We start from the raw sequence: 20,644 nt of genomic DNA on the forward strand, positions 1-20,644 counted from the left end.
TGACCTTAGGGAATGAAAGACTAATCAAGCGAATGATTCTTCTATGTACAAAAGTGGGTCAGAAACTCTCAGGCCGCGAGGGGAGAGCGAGGGTAAAAATATTCCACAAAGGTTGTTTCTTTTTTTTTAAACTAGAGAAATGAGCAAATCGCTTCGCCACCAGTTGTCCACTGTTGTAAACGGATGTGTCTCCACGGCTGCCCCCCCCCCCCCCCTCCCCCGCTGTCCTCTTCTGCTGCACAAAGCGGGGGGGGGGGGGGGGGGAGAGGAGGGAGGGGAGGAGGCTGTAACGCAGTCATTCGTTCAAGCCTTGTGGGTGGTGACACGATGAAAAAAAAAAGAAAAAAGAGGATGAACGGAATTTAGCTGGTAGCCGAAGGTTTGTTTCGCCTGCGAGAAGTGAGTTTCTTTTTGTTTTTTTCATCTATACTGTGACGGATGCTGGTTACGTGCAGCGATAAGCTGGTGCAGGATTTTGAGATAAGCTCGTGCAGGATTTCACCAGTTTTGGTCAAAAGTAACGAGTAACGAAATTTGACAGCCAATACCGTAAAAAAGTAACGGAAATACTTTACTCGTTAGTCATTCAGAAAACTAACGAGTACGTTACTGCGTTAGCGAAAAATGTAACGCGTTACCAGTAACGCCGTTACTAGTAACGCGGTACCTCCAACACTGCTTTCATGTCAACATACAGAACCAAGTCTAGTGGTTATTGCCAATTTAGGTTAAGTGTCGTAAATACCGTTGTAACTTCGCAGGTGGTATAAACATCTCCTAAAACGAACAATTATAAAATTTGGCGGCACATCATCGTGTGCATGAAGCTACGTCGTCTCATGTATGTAGGCTTGCATTTTATTAATTGCAATGAAGATACAGCTTCCCCTGCTGCTGCATCTTTTTCTTCTTTAAATTGCGACTTTTGTTATATGCACCTTATTACATTCAATCCACAAGGTAGGGACTACGACCCGTTTACACCTCGAGAAATGTTAAAAAATGTCGGCTCCAAGCGAAAAATAATAACCCCTCCATGAAGCGAATCCAGATATCCACGGTATTAAGGCATAATGCATCATTCACACAGCCGGTGTTTGGCCACCCCGTCGTTGGGAAAAAATTCCAGGCCGGTTTCTCGCCGGGATGTGACGACTCCGTCATGCTCCGGCGAGAAAATATTGGAAAGTTCTCTCAAATTACGGGAAAGCCGTCGTTTTCAAACGACGGGGTGGCGAATTGCCGGCTGTGCGAGTCAGGCCTCTTGCTTTGTTCATTGTTCTTATAGTAAAGGTATAAGAAAAATTCCAATCCACACATTGTGGATGGAATGTAATTGTTTTTTTTCAGCCTTGAATTACACGCAAAGCTTGTTGTCTTTTTCTCTTATGGTGCCAATGGTGTAGGCAACTAGACATTTTGTTAATACATTTTAAGGCAAACTATGAAAGAAAATTTTGAACAAAAATTGCTTTCTTTACTTACGCGTCCTCCGGCTTTTTCAGGTTTCCGCGCACGTTAAGGAACCGGTTTCCGAGGTGGAACGCGCATTCCATGAACTCGAGTCCTCGGAAGCTATCGATTGCAGCGCCTAAAAAAGGGTGTAAAAAAGACCTCTTTAACATCCGTGCCCTTTCAAACTTTCAATTCCGCCAGATATTGATAGAAGTATCTTACTCTTGAAACATAAAAACAACACCCTGCTAGGTTTTCGCACTGTCTTTTCTAAACCTGTAAAACCTGGTAGAGCGAGGACTGTCGTTGCAGCCGGAGAATAAAAGATGTGAGCAGATTTTGTGACATAATGATTAAAGTCTAGTTTTAAAGCTATGCAAGATCATATTCTCGGAGTTGTAGATTCTACAAAATGTTATATTTATTTAGACGTTTTCTATAAACATTTTGTCATGAAGTTGCTAGCAATGGGGGGTAAGTACGTTTTACTTTGGAACAAAAAAAGTAAAGTTAACATATCATTGACTACACAACAATATTAAAACCAAATAAGCATGTTCAACTAAGCAGGAAAGGCATAACATCTATCATTTCAGAAAAAAAGGTTCTGAATTAAATACTTTATTCGCTATGTCATTTTTTCTTATGTATTTCTCTCTTTTGCTTTGGCACTTAGAGCAACATAACTTTCATAAACAGTTTAACTGTTTATGAAATGTTAAAATTGAATTTTATTACCTTAGATATATGTGACAGTTTTCTTGCTTTTTGTTCATGGCTTGATACACAGGAGCATTATATGTAATGATCTATATATTGGTATTACGAACTCCTTGGTTAATCTAAAACGTCGATATATTCTACATTTTTTAATACGTCGTTGTTATCTTGTTCTCCTCCGCTTTCCCGTGCTCGTCGTTGTCGCCGCCGATCTAATCCGAATTCACTTCATTCTAAATCATGATAGCCTTTCAAACTCCAGATTACCCTTCACTGCGTTCAATAGTATTTAATGTGGGAGTACTTACGACGGACGGCCTTCTCGGCTGCCGTCCCTTCGAGCACAAGCTTGCCCGTCGATCTCTCGTAGGTTTAGGTGACGGCGAACTCCAATGAGAACGAACTACTCATCATGCCGTTAGCCTTCTTTGCAAGTATTGAGCCGTCAAATCTCTTAAGGTGCCAGAGCTGCAAGTAGAATTGCCATGAAATGATTTTTTAAAGTATGCAAAATACAGGTCACAGAACACAAATGAGAATCGAGATGTTCACATTGCAAAACTGAAAAGAAAGTACGCATTATGTAAAATGTAGACTTTACCCAAACTGGGGTTGCATGCCTACGTGTCAGAGATTATGGCAATAGAATATGAGGTCATAAGCAAAAAAAGGAACACCTGAGCTTGACTGGGGGAAAATGATTTCCAACCAGCAAGGGAGATAAACCGCATATACGTTCTGCTAGATCTGTTGCATAGTTACACTCTAAACATTCAGGTGCGTTCCTTTCCCATGAAATACTTAATAGCCAGTCACAGCAATCAGCGGAACGTGCTCGGTGAGTAACGGGGACGAATATGTGTTCAGACCCAATAATGAAGTCTTCGTTGGGACAATGAGCGTGACGTTTCGCGTTGCTTAGTGTGACAGTGCCAACTTTATTTTTAGGCCTAAACACACGTTCGACACCATGATCCAGCGAGCTCAAGCCACAGATTGTTGCGATTGGCTATTAAGTGTGTGATGGGACGAGTATTTTTTACAGTGCGCATGCAATCCTTTTTTTTTTTTTTTTGATCGCCGTGTTAAAGGGACCCTGCAAGGACTTTTTTACTGGTTTTTAATTTGCACCAAACCTCAGCGCACTGAACGTATGAAACTTTAATTTTCTCGAATTTCGCTTTCTTTTAAAAAGTTAGAGGCAAATTAAAAATACAAAAACAAGCAAAAAATAACCCATTTTAAGACGCCCTTGGTTGATCTCGTGAACTAGAACGTGAGCTCAGCGAGCGCTCACCGCTCCCGCACTCCGTGTCAGCGGCGCGAGAGGGCGCCACTAAAGCCTGTTCTGGACAGGCTGTATGCAGCGGACAGCCAGAGCGGCTCTCATTGCATGTGATGCGCGATTAAACACTAATTCAGCATGACACTTCATTGGCCACAAACGACAGCAATCACGGGGTAAAGATCAGTTCAGAATGGGAGCCACTTCGCGCTGCCATACCGCGAAATGGCTAAACCGCAAGACAAAGCTGCTCGCCGAAGGCCTTCGGAACGCTCGGAGCCGGTCGGATCCTCCGGTCCATACGACCGCAGCGTCGCCGCGTACATCCGGGACCTTTCCGTGTCGGCGCCTGATTCCACTACTCCTTTCTACTGGGTGATGTCAAGGAGCGGGCAGGATCTTTAGATCAACTGCAAAATTCGGTTTCTTAACCTATCGCGTTCCGATTTTGTACAGCGTTGCCCACAGGTGATGCATTTTTTCTATAAAATTCGCAAAGAGCGAGCTTACCCGAAAAAAAAGTAGAAAAAGAAAAAGGCTTAACTCTTATGGAAACGCAGCGAAGCCACCGGTCTTCAGACCTTTGGGCGCCCTGTGGTTTCAAGACCGGTGACTTCGCTGCATTTCCATGGGAGCTAAGCCTTTTTCTTTTTCTACTTTTTTCTCGGGTACGCTCGCTCTTTGCAAATTTTATAGAAAAAATGCACCACCTGTGGGCAACGCTGTACAAAATCGGAACGCGATAGGTTAAGAATCCGAATTTTGCGGTCGATTTAAAGAGCCTGGCCGCTCCTTGAATCACCCGATAGTATGCGCCGCCTTTTCCACCGCTTGGTGGCGGGTATGTCGACGGGTCATTTCTTGTTTCCGTATTTTATAAACTGCATTCGTTTTTTTTTTTCTGATCTAGAATGCGGTACAAAAACTACCTTTATAAATAATTGAAACGGTTCGCGCCACTTATATTTTGTATTTCGACTAAAAAGAAGCTTTTAAGCTATAAAAAAAGAGTGTAAAATGGTGTATTGTTACACCCTTTGTCCCATATAATACACCCCAAAACTTCAATTCGACGTACAGCGCCCTACCGTTGAACAGACGGCCCAAAATTTTACTTGGGGCTTGATAGCCATGCGGTACATTACATTAAAATATCTAAGTTACGTTTTACCGACTACAAAGAAAATAATCGGGGTTTTCTTGGCCCTACTGTAAAAACTCGGTGTTTTCTTTATGTTGTCTTTGATGCGTACTTTAGCTATTTGAAACGTTGCACCAGACGCCTATCAAGCCTCTCGTAAACTTTCGGGCCGTCTGTTCGACTGTACGGCGCTGTACGTCGAATTGAAGTTTTGGGGTGTATTATATGGGACAAAGGGTGTAACGATACAACCTTTTACACCCTTTTTTCTTGAGAGTGATGGCGGCTCTGACCAGTAGTAAGCCCAGGACCTAAGACGTCACATATCGCGCGATTTCGGCACCGTGGGTCCCCCCTCGGTGGGGGAAGTTTCCGCGTCATCCGGTTAAAATATGACGCACTGATATTTAGTTACTCTCTCCGTGCCCGCTGGCTTGCCCCAACCCCAAGAGACGTAGAAACCGCAAAAAAAGGTGGACGCTTAAATATGATTGCAGGGCCCCTTTAAGTAGTTCGAGATTAACTTCTTTGATAAAATTGAAGCTCGAGGTTGCAAGTGGCATCGTAGAATGGTGGGTTGTCTCAAGATTGAAAGAAGATAAACAATGAAAATGTGGCAAAAATAAAAAGCGTCCTTTTCGGCGCAGCCGTGACAATTAGGTTTGTCATTGTACCAAACCTGTTCCTAGACTCTAGACGAAGCAAAAATGACACCATCTGTGCCAATATCTGACATATTAACCAGCTACGTGCTAACTTTGATAGAATTTTTAAATCGAATAGACCTACATTGCTGAATTACCCAAGCATCAAAAAGCATGCAGGGAGTGGTGTTCGACGCGACGCACGCGCACGCCTTCCCCGTATAAAAGATTGAAGTAAATAACCAAAATAAAGCGATGACGAACGCGCGTGCAACATGCCTTTTGCTTTCGACTTTTGCTTTAGAACAGTTACTGCCGCAGACGCCAGCACGTTCGTCGCGTGGAACACCATTCCCTGCATTCTCCTCGGTGCATCGGTAATTTAGCAATAGGTCTATTCCTCTGGTTATCTCAATTTGACGTACGGGGACGGGGGGCGATGAAAGAAATGTTGATTGAAGGGTACACAACTGGAATGCTACAACAGTTGTAACTGAATGCGAAATTTCCGTCCAATTGAGACATTTTAGATGAGAACGAGCAAATTTAGTTACAAATATATCAAAGCACGTTGCTTTTTTTTTTTTTATCTGAGTCCTTTAGCCTTCCGTGGTAATTGACTTCAAATTGTAATTGAAACCTCGGCCATAAAACTTCGAATTAAAAACTCAATTAGCGCGTTTTGTTAATTAGTCGCTTGATCGTGACGATTAATTCACCACCTAATGTCCGCCGAGCCCGATAAACACGGAATGAAAGCAGTCTCTTTGTAAAACGCACTCCCTTTTTCTAAAATTCTGAACTGGCAAAAAGAAAAAAAAAACAAAAAAACACCCGGCATATTTATAAGACGACGTTTTGTTTTCATTCAATTTCGCGGATATAGAGGTTTCTTAATTTGCTTAGGTTTAAAACAATCGAAACTATTGGTTTGAAAATGACTCAACTTTGACTGATTTTTTTTTACTTTTGGAAGGTATCATGTAAAGCAACCATGTATCCAAAATTGTTTTCGTCTGCCAGAAACGTCTCCGGGGCTGCAAAATACTCCGATGTCTCCATCGGCAGTTTGGGTAGCACAGGAGGGGGCGGAAAGTGGCAGGGGCTGCAGCACGCACCTCTCTAAGGCGGATGATTTCTTGGCGAAGGCGTCCCACCTCTTCGTAGAGTAGTTCAAGTTTTCAGTAAACTTTCTTGATGGAAGGTAGGGAAACGTTTGTTTGAGACACTTTTCAGAATGCGAAGCTTACTAGGTCATGGAATACTGTTTTCCTGTTTTGCGATTCTAAGACTGCAGAACACCAAAATGTTTCTTAAAAGAGTCAAGTTAACGACACGCACATTCCTACAGTTCGGCTGAACCCGTGATTGAGTAGGAGGCAAAGTTACGGGCCGTGAGGTCACATCGCGAGCAAATAAAAAGACGTGGTGTATTGCTCCGATTCGATCCTCACGTTCAAGCGATATACCACTTGGTTTACGTAGTTTCAAAGTATATAGTCATTGGGTGTGCTGGTCAGTAGCTTTGGCTTGTAGTTCATCGTAGGGTAGTACAAAGTATAGCTCTGAAAAAATTCTTATCCAATGGAATCGAAGAATTAAAAAAATCAACTTGCGGTAATAAAATCGCGTGAGATCTTTCATGTTCCAAATAATACAAAAATCTGGCATACCGCGATTCATGGGATCCGCGGTTCGCGCTGAAGAGCGTTCTTTGAGGTCTTGTGAAAGCTCACGGTAGCGCGGCGGCGGACCACGGACGCGGTAGGCTAAAACTCTGCGATAGAGGATATCAGCATACCTCTTCCGCGAACAGCCACCGCGCTACTTTGAGCTCGCACTACATTTGCAAGCACACGAGCAGGGTACACTCGAAAAAAAAAACCGTGCGTTTACTTTTCCGCAGAACGCTCGGAGAGCCAGTCACTGCAGTTTGCGGAGGCAGCTCAGCGAATGACAATGCCTAAACATATGTTCGGACCAGAAAACGAAGTCTGCGATGTGGCATTAAACAATTCAAAACGTCACGCTTGCATTGCCTAATGCTAGATCGCATTCTTCGTTTTTCGGTCTAAACATATGTTTCGCCATTGTCATGCGCCGAGCTGCATGCCTCCGCAAGCTGCATTGTTTGGCTCTCCGAGTGTTCCGAGGTAGGCAGACACACGGGCTTTTTTTTAGAATGTAGTGCCCCCGGAGCGCTGCCGTGCCCGTGGGAGCCAGTGGTAATGCTAGGCCAAAATTATCCAATACTGCGCACATATGATTGAATTGCCAGGAAGTCGCGGTTCTATAGTAGTCTAATCGAACTTATAGAAGTCAGGTGCTTCTGCCAATAAACGTTTTTACTACAATAATTTACAACCTAATCCCTATTCAAAATTTTTATGCAATTTGTGATTGCTTTGCAGCGTTTGGGCACCTTTTGGGAGATCTTTGTCGCACGTATTAAAATTTGTCTTTGCCTTGCAGCCGGGATTATTAAAGTGCTTTATCTGACTTTCAGTAGTCGCCAGCTTTTCCAAAGATAGGTTTGAGAAATTGCGATAAATTGCATAATCAATCGTACATACACAATTCTTTGAAACATGCATCATGAGCCAAAAGCGTATAAAAGAAAATTGGGCTAATTGCGAATGCGAACCGATTAACTTCTCTGTCAAAACATCACAGTCAGGCACGAAGGAAGAATACTAGAGCGTCAATAGGCCCTTTCGATTTACCTCCTGCATCGGTCCAGGACAGTGTAGGGCGGTGCACTTCCGGTATGTGTATTGCGAGAAGGCCGGGTATACACCGCCTTACACTTTTCTGCACCGGTGCATGGAGGTGCAGGTAAATCAAACAAGCCTTTTGATATCAAGCGTCTATATTTGAATCGAAATGGCTGTGCCATCAGTGCACCTGATAACCGAAAAAGTAAGCAATTTGTAGAATTTAAACGTAAGGAGCTTGTTGGTAGACTTGAAAAAACAGCAGAAAGAATTACCACAAAGAGGACAAGAACACAGACGGGTACGTATCTTTCAACTCACAACGAACATTTATTCATGGTCGTACGTTCGCCCACTTGCCGGCTCCCATGCCGGAGATGGCGAGAGACGGAAGGAGTGAGGGAAATTTGAAGGAAGAGTAAGAAAGAGGGGGAGGGGGGGGGTGACCCAAAGTGTAAAGATACGAAGAGAGCCGACAGGGCAGGAGGAATGAGTTATCCACCAAGGTCGTCTAGCCCAAGCTAGAAAGCTCGGAACGCAAGAACGCGATCTCTCGTTGGCAGGGCGTCAGCGCGAGCGAGAAAACATTTGCATCTGAGCTCTTTATGGTGTAGGATTCTACAACCTTTCTTCCAAACCTTTGGCTGTGAAATCCCAAGGCGTGCGTGTGCTCGAACCTGGGCGAGCACACACCGCCCGCACGCCGATGCACCACGATCGGGTGCGCCAAGGCCCAAGCCCTCCCCGGGCCCCGCCACCTCTCTGGAATGCCCCCGCAGGCGGTCGTTCATACACCTGCCTGTCTGGCCTATGTATTCTCCGCCGCAGGTGAGCGGGATAGAGTAGACTTTTTTTTTCTTTACATGGAACGAACTGATGTCTATGTATAATAGAGCAGGTCGTGTTTAGGGGCATGCAATTAACCATCTTACACAATTGTCTCAATCTAAATTTTCAGCTGAACGCCACCCCTACAACGAATCTGGACGCGAGCGCTACTAGCCGATGCGCTGTGTTGTGCGTAAAAGTATAACGGCCAGCCCCTTCTTTCGTTGTCTCGGTACCGGTTTTGAAATTAGGCTCTTGAGCGAGTTTTCCAGCAGGTCATCGGGAAAGCCGGACTTCCTCAACCTCTGTGTCTGTAGACGGACACCATGCTCCGTGTAATGAGGGCAGGATCTAGAATGCGCTGACGTCAGAAGGGACCTCACGAGCTCTAGTTTGACGGTCTTGGAGTGAGCGCTAGCGAAATGCAGAACTGGCTTCTTCCGTCGTTCGCCTAAACTCCCAGCAGATTCCCCCGGGAAGGATGGCCAAACGAACGTCTAAGAATCGGAGGGTTCCGTGGGAGGGGAACTCCCTTTGAAAGACGAGGCCCGCGGGGCGCGACGAGAAGGCTTCCAGGATAATCTCAGGGTCCGTCTGCTTTTTATGTATTATTCACCTCATCCTCGTACTCCACTAAGGTTGAGCGGAGGTAAACATCCAGGAGCTCCACGAACCACTGGCTGGAATACCGGAGGAGTCTTGGAACTGACATGTGCCTTGTTCGTGGATGGCGTCGTTCACAGAACATAGACGCAACTGTACATCTAGGCTATAACATGTCCTCAATGTACAGACAGAACAACCCGAGGGGCGCGGAGGAGACATGGAGGGGATCGGGATGGGAGATCAGTTCTGAGGCGTTAGTCACCCGGAAGGCTTGAGGGAGGGACAGTGAAAACAGGTTCCTGGACAAAATGGACGCCGAATACTTCTGCCAGCACCCGTTCTCCGAAACGAAGTTACGGAGTGGACCGCTGCTTTATGGGATTTTGCAGTCAGTGGCTTTCTGGAGCTCTGCGTTATGGGTTTTACAGTGGATTCCTGGAGCTCCTGGATGTTTACCTACGCTCAACCTTAAAGGAACACTGACAGGGTATTTATGCTAGCCGAGGTTATTAGTTGTACGTGGCATGTGAGATCCCAACTACCCAGAACACGATTTTCGGCTCGAAATTCGGTTTCTTTCCTCCCGAAAACCACGGATCAAGAACTGGCCGGTTTGAGTCGCGCTCACTCTCTTTTCCGTAATCATTGGCCGTTTTCTTAGGTTTAGACACAACCACCAAATTTAATCAAAGTCATTGGTCATTGAAGGCGCACACACGCGATAATAAAAATAGAAAAAGAAACATGAGACCCATTTTTGGGGGCTTCTAAAAAACTGCACTGTACGTTGATTAAAAAAAATCGTTGCACAGAGAACCGAAATCTTTCTTTGCGTTCAATGCGTAATTCTCAACATGGCGTCGTTTCGCGTAACGTGGGACTCGCGGGGACGGCGATGGCAGCAGACGACGGGCGTCAAGCCTCTACTACAGAACCGTCATTCGCGGTACCAGCGAATTGTGTCTTCCTTTGAAAGAGAAATTTTGGACCGATCAAAAGAATTGGTATTCATCCCGTACGACACGCCCGACCACCAAGCCGATTTGCACGAAGACGTCGCCCAGCCGTCGCCCCCTTCTCGTGGCTGGAGACACCGCTCGCGCAAACGTGAAGCAGGAGGTGCGTACTTCGAGTTGAATATGCACGCGTACGATTTCTTTACTAGGCGCGAATGCGGCATATGCGTGGTGCTGCCCGACTTCGAGCCTGGAGTGCATTTGCTGGTGGGAAATCGGCAGCAAACTTTCCAACCTACAGTGACCGGCTGCATTATTACAAACGAAAGTGTTTCCCCAGTAGCTCAGTGGAAAGGTGTCCGCTTCACACTCGGCGGAACCGGGTTCGATCGTGTGGGCGTACGTTTTTTTCTTGTTTTTTTTTTTTTAACATTTTGCGATATTTACATTTCTTTTTTTTTTTTTTACAAATATCACTGAAAAAAACAAATGTTGTGTACGAAACGTCGCTGAACTAAATGGTGTGGGATTTCCTTTTTGACATTTGCGAACTCAATGTAGTCCCTTTCCCCAAAATGCGAGGAGCATATAAATCGTATAGAGTCCGCTTGAAGTGCCCATAAATGCTCTACAGGAATTGCAGCCAGCCATTGGTCCCGCTACCGTTGATCGTTCGGAACGTTGGGCAGACTCTGCAGCACAATGCCACAGTTTTAGGACGCAGGACATGTGAGGCTGCTTTTCACGCAAAATCTTAAGGGTATTCTTTTCGGAGCCGATCACGGCAACTCACCACGGGCACTCACTACACATCTCCATCTCTTGAATGCACAAAACAACTCATCTTGAAGTGCAGAACAGCGAGCGGAACAAACATAACTGCAAAAGAATCGCACGGCAAACGGTTCCCCGCCACACATGTAGTCTGCTGTGCAGAAAGAAAAAAAAAAACGGAGGAGAAAAAAAAATGCGCAAGGTCGGGTGTTGTTACGTGATTTCCGCCACTTACTCTCTCCTCTCCACTTTTCCGACCTCTGCGCGCAGGTTTTGGCTTCGGTTTCGAGCAGTAGCGTTTTTTGACTAAAAGTATATGTGACTCTGTTGCGAAACATTATTTTTGTAGACTTCCGACACCATAATAAATCGCCTGGCAAAAAAAAAATATTTTGTTTTGGGGGGGTGTCGGTGTAATTTTGGGAGTGTCAGGGTCATGTGTATATTAAGAGAGCGAGGGTGCGCATCGGGTCGTGCCCTGCACTGGTTCTGAATGAGGTGTTTCTCATGTATGTAGATCGGGCCATCAGGGAGCAACTGGAGGATTCCGCGCCGGGCTGCCGGGTGTACCTTTATGTAGATGACTACCGAATCATACATGAAGAGCAGACAAACCCTGAGACTATCCTGGAGGCCTTCTCGTCGGGCCCCGCGGGCCTCGTCTTTCAAAGGAAGTACCCCTCCCACGGAACTCTCCATTCTTAAACCTTCGTTTGGCGATCCATTCCGGGAGATCTGCTGGGAGTTTAGGCAAAAGACGGAAGAAGCCAGTTCTGCATTTCGCTTGCGCTAACTCGAAGTTCGTTAAAGGGAAGCTGAAGCGGTTTTTAATAGGAGAAAAGCACCCGAGTCTGGTCGATTAGACCTCAGACATTAAGAATATCAAATTGGTTTGGTAATTTTATGCGCGGATTAACCGGAAAGGCGACTTCAAAGTAGAATTGTAAGCAGTGATAGAGTGCAGCCGAGCTGGAAGGGAATCAAGATCTTGTAAATCCTGAGATGGGAAACAATAAAAAAAAAAAAAAAACGAACGAAGACAACAAAATCTTAACCGCAGCTGAAATTTATTGATTTCAGTACAGCAATAAGTCGACTTCCAAACACATGGAGCAAGAGAAAGGAAAAGAAGGAAGTCGAACGCATGAACAGGACGATCAATGAGTTCTACCCGGACAGCATAAGCCACTCCCGGCTCCACACTTTCGAAAAGGTAACCGCCACCCGAACAACAATAACGCCAAGGTCTACCACACAAGGCGACTTCCGAACCGCCAAAGCCTAAGCACGATTTCCTACTTCCAAGCAACCGCTTCCCGTCCCTCCCCCCCCCCCCCCCTCCCAAGTTTCCCAAGCCCCACTCAAACAAGCAAAAACTCTTTCATCCGATCAGTGACAACCGAAGACGGCTGGTCGCGGACGCACAGTTTCTTTAATTAGCCTTCTAAGGAAATCTTTTTCGTTCCACAGAACGGAAGTTCCATCCCAAAGAGGGGAAGACAAATTACACGAACCAACGTGATTTCACAATTCAGAACTCTGTGCCTTATTCTTTACACTCCTTTCAGAAGCTCATTTAAAGGAACACTGACACCCCCCCAAAATTTTTTTTTTTTTGCCAGGTGTTTTATTTTGGTGTCGGAGGACCACCCAATTAATATTTTGCAACATAGTAGCTTATATTTTTTAATAAAGGTCAAACGACGCAACTGCTCGAAACCGAAACCGAAACCGAAACCCGCGCACTGAGGTCGAAGACGTGGAGAGGAGAGAGTGGAGGGGCGGAAGTCACGTGGCTACACCCGACCGTGGAATTTTTTTTTTTCTCCTCTGCGTCGCAGACGATATGCCTGGCGGCGTAGCGGGAGCTGTGTGCCGTGCGATTCTTTTGCAGTTATGTTTGTTCCGCTCGCTTTTCTGCACTTCAAGATGAGCTGTTTTCTACATTGAGGAGTTGGAGATGAGGGGTGAGTGCCCGTGGTGAATTTCCGTGATCGGCTTCGAAAAGAATACTCCCAAGATGTTGCGTGAAGGGCTGGCTCACATGTCCTGCGTCCGACAAAATGTGGCATAGTGCGACAGAGTTTCCGAAAGATAAACGGGATCGGGACCAATGGCTGGCTGCGATTTTTTGTAAAACAGTTACTTGCACCGCACATTAGCGACATTCGCACCTAGTAAAGAAATCGAACGTGTTCATATTCAACTCAAAGTACGCACTTCGTGCTTGACGTTCGCGCGAACGATGTCTTCTGCCACGGGAAGGGGCAATGGCTCGGCGACGTCTTCGTGCAAATCGGCTTGCTGGTCGGGCGTGTCGTACATTATGAATACCAATTCTTTTGATCAGTTCTAAATTTATTTTTTAAAGGCAGAAAGAATTTGCCGGTACTTCGAGTGACCGTTCTGAAGTAGAGGCCCCACGCCCGTCGTCCGCTGCTATTACGTCCCCGCGAGTCCCACGATACGCGAAACGACGCACGCACACAATGCTTCCGGTTCTCTGTGGAACTTTTTTTTTTTCAATGAACGTATTTGCAGCTTTTTAGAAGGCACGAAAAATGGGTTTCATATTTTTTCTATTTTTAATATTGAGTGTGTGCCTTCAGTGACCCCCGACTTTGATTAAATTTGGTGGTCGCGTCGAAATCTTAGAAAACGGCCCGTGACCGCGAAAAAGAGAGTGAGCGAGACTCGAACCGGCCAGTTCTTGATCGGCGGTTTTCGGGCAGAAAGAAACCGAATTTCGAGCCGCAAATTGTCTTCTGGGTAGTTGACCTCTCATATGTCACGTAAAACTCAAAACATCGGCGAGCATAAATACCCTGTCATTGTCCCTTTAAACAAAGCCCTGTCTGTCCAACATAGCACAACCCGAAGTCAAACAGGGTCTTATAGACCACCTCTGCGACACAGGAGCAGTGTTGGACAAAATAATCAATAAAAGTATTTAAGTTAAGTTACTAAATACCTGCGTCTTAAAGTATTTAAAATACTACTCAGTTTACTTTCACTGTAAAGTATCTTGAGTAGAGTACAAATACTTAGAAATGTATTTCAGTTACTTTTGAAGATATTTCCGCATTGCTTAATTTGTATCGATGTCATTGACAACAACAGTTATGCAGCTGCGCAAATCTGGATTACCAGAATGGTTTATTAGCGCGCAACAACACAAAACGGAAAGAAAAAGTATCGTAGGGTTCTTTTATGCAGTCCGACTCTAAAGAGCAAAATATTGTCACGAATGATAAATGATGAGGCGGGGAATAACTGAAGAAACTAAAGGTTTAATGGGGCGAACTTGTTCCCCAAAACAAAAGAGAGAAAGGCTCTGCAGGCGTCGATGTCGGCGAAACAGGAGGGTCGACCGCTGGGGCGAGACTGACTCCGGACCGCCTCTCGGAGCACCTTTTGTACCCGCGTGGGTTTCTGGGACATTCGGCGTAGAAAGGTCGGCGCGTAGAACTCGATCAGACGACAAAATTCTCGAACTTACCGGAATGTCAAGTTGAAGAAATAAATAAAGAAGAAATCAGCGTTCTGGTATCGAGCCCGAGGACTCCGCGCGAGAGCCTCCGCGCGAGAGCCGAGCGCGGTAACCATTCGGCCACGCGCTCGCTTTGCAACGCACGTGGCAATATCACTGATAGATGTTACAAAACATTTCTGGGACAAAAAGAAAGAGGTCGCTTTAGCTATTGGGGAGGATGGATGGATGGATGAATACGGCTGAGCCCTTTGGATCGGGCGGTAGCTTACGCCACCTAGCCATTTTGTTTTACCATTTAAGCTTAGAATATTTAAATGTGAAATCTATATTCACTCCGCAGTGCAAAGAAAGTGAGGCTATGAAACCCCCTTGCCATCAGTGGATAAGAAAATACCTAGTTTTCTCTCGATTTCTGCCACCATTCACTTAATCTTTGCTTGGTAATCTCTACAGTCTTGAAATCCACTCTCCCTTCGCTGTCTCTAAAACCCAATGACTTTATTAAATCTATGTTGTCTTCGGTACGCATAGGGTGAAGCCCTTTACAGTAGAGTATCAAGTGCTCAGCCGTCTCGTCCTCCTCTCCACAAGCAGTGCACACTGTATCAATTTCCTGGTACTTCACTCTGTATGTTCTGGTTCGCAGAACACCCGTTCTTGCCTCAAACAGCAATGAGCTTCCCCTAGAATTGTCATAAATGCTTTCTTTGGCAATAACTCTTTTGTTTAATCTATAGCTTTCCAGAGCCGTCTTTGTCTGCATTCCCTCTAGCCACCAATCTCTTTCTGTGGCCTTAACTTTCTTCTTAACTGAGACTTGCTCTTCCGTATCTTCGCTATAGCCCAAAAACTTTCCTCTTAATTTCCTAGTGCGCTGTCTCCACTTTGTGTCTACACTCCTCATGTATAAATAGCTGAAAACCTTTCGTGCCCATTGCTCCCCGTCCATTTGCCTCAACCTATCCTCAAATTCTACCTTGCTCACCGCTTCCCTGCTCTCAAATGATGCCCATCCCATGTCTCCTTGTACTCCCTGGTTTGGCGTTTTGCAATGTGCCCCCAAAGCCAGTCTACCTACTCCGCGCTGTTTTATTTCTAGTCTCGCATGCACTTCGGATTTCATGCATAGCACTGCGTTTCCAAAAGTCAAGCCAGGCACCATGACCCCTTTCCAAATCTCTCTCACCACCTCATACCTGTTGTAATTCCAAAGTGCTCTATTTTTCATTACAGCTGCATTTCTGTTGCCCTTACCTATTATATACTTTTCATGGTCTCTGAGATATTCTGCACCATCACATATCCATACTCCTAGATACTTGTATTTACTAGCTCTCTCAACTGTAATATTCTGTATCTTCAGCCTCTCAACTTCATCCTCGTTAAAAATCATGACTGCCGATTTTTCGCTACTGAATTCTAAACCTAATTCCTCTCCTTCCCTACCACAGATGCTCATTAATTCCTGCAACTCTGTCCTGTTGTTAGCCATTAGTACAATATCATCCGCATACATCAATCCCGGTAAGGATTGCTGAATTTTTTGGCCTAGCTTACTGTAAGAAAGGTTGAAACCAAGCCCACTCTTCTCTAGTCTATCCTCCAAGGAGATCAGACCGTGGCGCCCCAAGCGGTTAACTTTAGAACTAGATGGATGGGGACAACAAATACAATGGCTGAGAGCTCGGCTGACTTAACCGAACGCGGCGTCAGCGTTCGGCTGAAGTTCGTGTTCTCCGGTGAACGGGAGGGGGGGCTCTTTCGTTACCACTCCGGCCTGCATGAACAATGCAGCATGCACCTTGCCCAGCTCAGCACAACAGCCCAAGTGAGTCCAGTTCGCATACTCTGACGACTGCTTTCGGGGGAGATCGGGCACTTAACGTCACTTCACTAATTGTTGGTATTTTTTCATTACCCTATGCCCCACGGTCTATTCAAAAAGATGACACGAACGTGCCCACAAGGCCTGTGGGCATGTGCAGAGGCCTTGTGTTGGGTAAACACCGAGGTGGGAAAGGGGGGGGGGGGGGTGTGACAAACGGGTTGGAGCGCTTCGCCAATAGTTACATCGCTGAGTATCACATCTTGCGGCGCACCTTAGACGCATCGTTTAACTACAATCCATATTCCCTGCAGGGGAGTTCACTATAAACGAACTTGGGACACGGATATGAGTGAATGGATAACAAAGAGAACTCACATAATAGCCACGGCAGCGGTCGCACCTTTTTCAAGTAGGTTGCGTTCCGAAAAGCACTAAACTTGGGGGACACTTTGTTGGCATTTTGGGAGGTCACCCAGCTCCTAGTTCGTTACCTGTTCTGTTCTCCGCTTATCACTCTTCGCTTACTGACTGTGTTCCCGAAAGCAATAACTGACAAAGTGGCAAAAAAAAAACAAAGAAAAAAAAAAACCTCGACGTTTTGCTTTAGCGGGGTCAAATATACAAAAAAGCAAAACAAAAATGTCTACTTCTTTGTGTGTGTCCACTTCTCATTCTCTTCTATTTGTTATTTCTTGACACTTAAGTCTGCATTGTTCTCGAAGGTCGTTTCCCGGTCTGCTTGTGCTTCAGGGTGGCATCTTTACTTACGTAAAACCACACCTTTGGTTTGAGGATCATTTGGGGGGAAACTTTATAGAAACAAAAAGGCACCTTTGGGAAGGCGAGGGGAGAACCTTCATTCTACGAACTTAGAGCTTACATATGAGTCACAGTCGGCAAAAAAGCGATATTTCACGAGCTCAGTTAAAGTCACCGTAGTTAATCGAAGCTAGCAACAGGATTCGGTTGCTCGAAAGAATATTCACGTTTGCCCGCTCCACGCCCACCCTACTTCATACCGAAAACTCGGAAAATTGCGGAGTGTCAAAAATGTATTTAAGATAATGAGTACAAGATACTCAGAATTGTTATTAAGGTGGAGTATTAAATACTCTCCAACAAAGGTATTTGCAAATTACCAAGATGCTCTAAAAAAGTATTTAAGATACAGTATCTTGAGTAGAGTATTCGAGATAGGCACAGGTCTGCAAAGGAGACAGAGGGATCTCAATGTTTTTTCCCACAACATTCCTCACGTCCGAAGGCGAACGGGGTGAGCTTGTCCAAACGAAAATCCGTTTTAAAAACCACATTTACGTTATATTTTGCCCCAAAAGCCTTTAGGCTGTGAGGAATTCCATGAAAATAGAAATCACCGCAAAGGTTCCGCCTTAAACTTCCTCAGCGGTCCCCGATGCGCGTGCAAGCTGTCTACGTACACTTGAAACGATAAACTCTAAACTATACTCCGGCCGCCGACTGTAGACGTTTCATTTGAACACCGAAAGCGTTCCCCACACAATAAAAACAAGATTTCTTCAGTGCATTGTCCAGTAGTGATCTTACCACTCCCCAGTTTACGAGTTTCTTCTTTTTTTTTATATATAGAAACAACCGTCCTCGCAGTTTCCTTTCCATGAGGCCAGAAACGCCCCTTTTTATTCAACAGTTGGAAGTGGAAAAACTGCAACTCTCCATCTTTCGCTGACTCAGAGGTGATTTTTAATTCCGGTGTAGCAGTCAAAATAAAGCTCTGGATCTCAGTAGCGGAATGTTGATTCGGAGCCCAAATCAAGACGTCATCAGCAAACCTCCGAACCAAAACCCCACCAACACCCGAAAAGCTAACAAAATCTGTTATTTTTCTGGCAAGAGTTTTGAGAAAAAACTCCGTCAACACTGGAGCCACCACCGAACCAATGCACACGCCTTTCCGCTGTATATAACAGTCCCCATTAAAGTTAAGCACCATCACCTTCAGATAACACGTCAGAAGCCACGCCCCTCCGAAGCAGAAGGAAAGGGGAGAGAGGAAAGCCCGGTCAGGTGACGTCACAAAAGGTCCGGCTGGGGAACCCGCCGTGGCAGGCCACGCTTCCCTCGTAGGCTATACTGACTTTGTGAGCCTTCGTCGTTCTGCCACTACATAGCGCTTGCTTTTATCCGTTGACAGGTCCTGCTCTTCGCTCAATCGCCTGACGTGTTGATTGTTCTCTTGTTTGTTCACTTTTTGCGGAATACTCGAAGCGCCGAAGCAACTGACTCGCGCTGTTGCACCATGCCGCACTCATGTGTAGCCGTCGGCTTTCACGAACAGCGCTCGTCGCAGCTGTTCCTTTCGCTTACCGCCCTTTCCCCCCGCAGCGAAATTTCAAAGTGGTGGGTTCCCGCTACGGAAACATACGAGTTTGAGCGAATACCTTGTTGTGTGGTGGGAACAATGAATGTATGTATGGGTTTGAGCCTGAAGAAGGCTCGCCTGACCCCGATGCTCTGCCGATCATCTTTGAAGGCAAGAACGCAATGGACCTTTTCCGAGAAGCGTTCTGCGCACGCGCGTCGGACGTCGTCTGACGGCCCTCAGTTCGTGTCACACTCCTATCACGTAAAACTGGCCTTTTTCCCACTCACGGGTGTCGCTGTCGCCGGTCGAGGCGGTATCATTGATGTATATGTGAAATTAATGTGTATGGCGCGCAAGCAGCATGTCCTGATAAAGCTTCGTCAACATTACCTGGAATACATCAATCTGAATCGCTAAACCGAACTTGGGGATTGTCTTTGTCCCCTTAAGATTTAAGTAAATTGCTTTGGTTGATCAGGCCCAGGAAATCATTCAATTAAATATAGTTAAAACCGCAACGGATTTAGAAAAAAAAAGAAAGAATATTTGGGTTTTATGGACGTCTAACCCCTTGCATCATTTCGAGAGAGAGGGGATGGAGGGAGGGCGGTTGATACGGAGTGTAGGTTCCCGCACCTATAATGTTGGTTTGTTTTTTTAGGTCAGAGGATCCGGTCAAAATGGTCCCAACTTCCAACCTGGACAAAATGGTCCCAGCTTGGCATTATTTATTTGCTGTTTGAAGGTTTTTTATATTTTCTACTCTTGATGGATATTAAAGACTTAGAAAATAGTTTGGGAAATACTCGTGAAGCACAACGCTAACCCTCTTTTTATTTTAACTAAATTGCAGCCAAGTGGTTTGGCCAATGTGCAATGAATCAATACTTGTATTCAATGAAAAACGGCAGGAAAAAAACGTGTAGTAAGCACGTGCTGTGTTCGGAGATGACGCCACCGGAAGAGAATGCTATTTTCATTTTCGCCAAAGCACATGGCGAAAATTTTAAGAGCTGTCTCTAGTGTCCCTTTATAAGGAGAGCGACGTCTTTCGCCTGTGAATTGGCATGATGAATGTACTTTCTTCCTTTGGACAACATCGCACTTGGCATTGAGTTTTTGCGGAAGATAGCTCCTCCAGAAGCGGGAGATTTGCTTGATACGAACTTCGACAGTGCCTATGTCACCGGCATGTTTCGCAGAGTTCTCACAAGGAATGGAACGGTGAGACTCCGATGTGCACCTAAGGTTCCTCCAAAGATTTGGAAGATGCACGTTGCAACGATGACTGGCGACCACAGGACTAACAACCTCGCGGAAGCCTGGAACGGGAACTTTTCAAGCATGTTTGGGCACTGCCATCTTACCACTTGGAGGGCGATCGACGCTGCAGTCTCAACAATCCTCTGTCACTTCGATTATGACGGAGAAAAAGGTCAGACATTCACGAAAGAAGAGGACAAAAATAATCTACAAAGAGTTGCAGAAGCGGCTTGTATCTCTGTACAAGGGCTCCGTCCCTGAACGACTTTTAGAGGGGTGTGGGTCATATCAATACAATTTTTGTATTAGGCCTCCGCTTCAGAAGCGTCGACTTCTTGTCTCTTAAGTGGTTTATGTAATAAATATGCTCATACTTGCGAAATTAGTTTTTGATTTCTTTAATATACATTGTTCAAGCCGAGCGATGTTGTTTGTGAAAAAAGGAACACGGTGGTATGACAGGTTCATTTCAGAAAACCACGTCAAGAACCTGTAGTACGTGCATAATAATAATTATCATACCGGATATCGTTTTGAAGCTCGATAGCGCTAATTTAAAACAGGTTCTGGCGATAGAAAGATATTTTTTGCAC

This window comes from Ixodes scapularis, unplaced genomic scaffold, assembly GCF_016920785.2.
Source record: "Ixodes scapularis isolate PalLabHiFi unplaced genomic scaffold, ASM1692078v2 PGA_scaffold6__148_contigs__length_123643588, whole genome shotgun sequence".
NCBI classification, from domain to species: Eukaryota; Metazoa; Arthropoda; class Arachnida; order Ixodida; family Ixodidae; genus Ixodes; species Ixodes scapularis.